The sequence below is a fragment of the Lathyrus oleraceus genome, chromosome 1 (genome assembly GCF_024323335.1).
Source record: "Lathyrus oleraceus cultivar Zhongwan6 chromosome 1, CAAS_Psat_ZW6_1.0, whole genome shotgun sequence".
Taxonomy (NCBI): domain Eukaryota; kingdom Viridiplantae; phylum Streptophyta; class Magnoliopsida; order Fabales; family Fabaceae; genus Lathyrus; species Lathyrus oleraceus.
In genome coordinates this window covers 79,507,366-79,510,150 of record NC_066579.1, presented here as the reverse complement: position 1 = coordinate 79,510,150, position 2,785 = coordinate 79,507,366, and positions in this window count along the sequence as shown.

The following is a 2,785-nucleotide window of genomic DNA, read 5'->3' as shown; positions in this document are numbered from 1 at the left end:
TTAAAATTAACTTGATTAATAAAATAAGAAACATGGTAATATGGTAAGTATAATTCTAAAACATGTGCATGATCATAAAGGGTGTATGATCAAGATGTAAACAATTCATACTAACTAATATTTATTCAAACTAATTAATTAAATTATTTAAAATTAATTAATCTATTCAATCAATTGGAAGTCTTAATCCAATTATTAATTTAAAACAATTAAACTTAAATTAATTAATTAATTAATAAGAATAGGCTCTTGGTAATTATTAAACATAATAATAGCATTTAATAAAGATATACATACCAAATAAAACAAGAATAAAATGTTGATAAATAAATAAAAAGGTTGGAAAGAGAAATGGGCCCAAAGTTGAGCCCAACCCAAGTGACAAAGGGTGTAAGGCGCAGATGGGGTGTAGAGAGTGAAGGGACGTTGTCCAAATCCCAAGGCTCATTAAAACCCTAATTTGAAACAAAAGAATATTGGAAGAGGGAGAAGCAAACGGCTTCCGCCTCCCTCCCTGCCATCAAAATTTCGCCAAGCATGATACATGCAAGGGAGAGAGAAAATCAAATTTAAAACACATGGCAGCATTGAATGGAATAAATGAAAGATTTCTAATTCCTCATTCCCTCTCATCGTACGCTCAAGGGAGAGAGAAAAAATTAAAAGTTGATAGTTTATTCTTTCAAGACCTCACACGCCTCCCTTTCTTCCCAAATACTTCCTCCGTCTCATAAAAAATGCCTTATTTAAACAATTCACGGTTCTTAAGAAAATGATTAGATGTGTTGGTTTTGATGACAAAACTAATATTATTTACTAGAATGCCCCTATTAATTGTAGTTAAAAGAATGATTGGATAAAGTGAAAGTTAATAACTAGGGGTGTGATAGTGGAAAAATAATAATAAATGTTACATTGATATTGTAAAAGGATAATTATTTTGAGACAGAAAAAAAAATGCAAATAAGACATTTTTTATGAGACGAAGGGAGTATTAGACATTAGTGTTCTTTACCCCACAAGTGGCAGTGAATTTAATAATTGAAGAGTAATAAATGGAATTCAAAACTCAATAAACATAACAAATATTTCCTTTCTCATAAGTATGATTCATCTCATCTCCTATATCTCTCCCTTTCATGCTTTAGTGGCTTATCTTCTCCCTTTCATCGTCGACTGCGACATCGGCGACCCACCGTGCCCGCCGCTGCCTCCTTAGTTATCCTCCCTCAAAACAAAAACAAAAATAAGAGCTAACCCCATCTATTTTTTGACTCAGATTTCAAATATTATCTTAGTTTTCCCTAAAATCAAACCACACGGCCGAATCGGCCCTCCAGAACCAAGAAAAATAAAACTTACAAAAACTCTACACCACCCTCATTTATGTGTATCTCCCCTTTATAATCAAGAAACCATAATCAAAACAAACATGCAATATACCTTAATCCCTCACAAAACCCTCAACCCATATTTTATTATTTATTTATGGCGGTTACAAATACATTTAACTTGAGCAACAAATGAAATACATCAAAGATGCATAAAGGAGCATGTACGAACAATACCAACAATGGAGGACTCGTAATCTTTCGCTTCAAGTATTCTTTGTTAGCTTTGCTTCCTCTTTCTCCTTCTTTTGTCTTGTTGTTTCCTTCTATATGAGTGTGATTAGGTATGTGTGTGTTGGAGTGCATATCTGATTGTATCAGAATTTCGATGTGAAACTCCGAGAAATCTTTAAATGAAGCTCTGAGTAAAATTTGTTAGGGGTTTGGGAGTAGAAAATTGTGTCCTTACATATGTTAGGAGGGTGAGGATTTCAGATTTAGGGAACTCATTTTGCTAAGATACGTGTGAAAATCAATCCATACGCGTGAGGTGGTGAGATATTTCTTTTGTGAGCGTGTGAGTCAGTTGTGGTGGAATGGACGGCTAAGTGGATTGAGTCCCTGGTTTCATGGTTAAAAGCTTGCAAGATCTGCGTGAGAGTAGAATGTGTGGGTCCTTGTGTGATCTTGTTTTGCTTGGTAATTCAACTTGTACTATAATTCCCTCTGACTTCTACCAATGTAAAACTTTTGTTCATTTATTGTGATGTATGTATGGTATCGTGTATGGTCATTATGGTGGTGGTATGCTTGAACTTTTTCAGTTTATTGATTCATATGGTTGTACTTATGATATGTGTTGGTTTTTATCTGTTGTTTCATGTGGCTAGATGTGGTGATAATGACCATGGATGGAGATGGTGGAGGAGCATACTGCACTCATGGAATGAGGAAGAACATGTGGAAAAAAACTGCAGCAAAAGACTTAACTTTTTTTTCTTTCGATTTTTTGTAGTATTAATATTATGTAATATTATTATCATTATGGATGTAAAGCCATATTGACGTAAATGAATAAACTGAATTCTAATCTAATAACATTTTTTTACTATTTTTATGATGTACGAATATAATACTAATAAAAACATTTTTTTTAATTTTAACAATCTCTTTTTATCATTTTAATGAAGCACATATATGGATGACTAAATAGTCTAAATATAAGATAAAATTGCTAAAACTCTCTTTTTATATTTTTGAATGTTCTTAAAAATATAAAAGTCTAAAACAAAAAATATGACTAGGATAACTCTCCTTTTTTTTAAAAAAAACTCTTTATGTTTACTAAAAACGGAAAAGCGGATTATAACAAAAGTGATTAAATGTAAAAAACACAAACAAGCTTCTAATCTTTTTTTTATATTTTGAATGCACTAAATAAAATCTAAAAATAA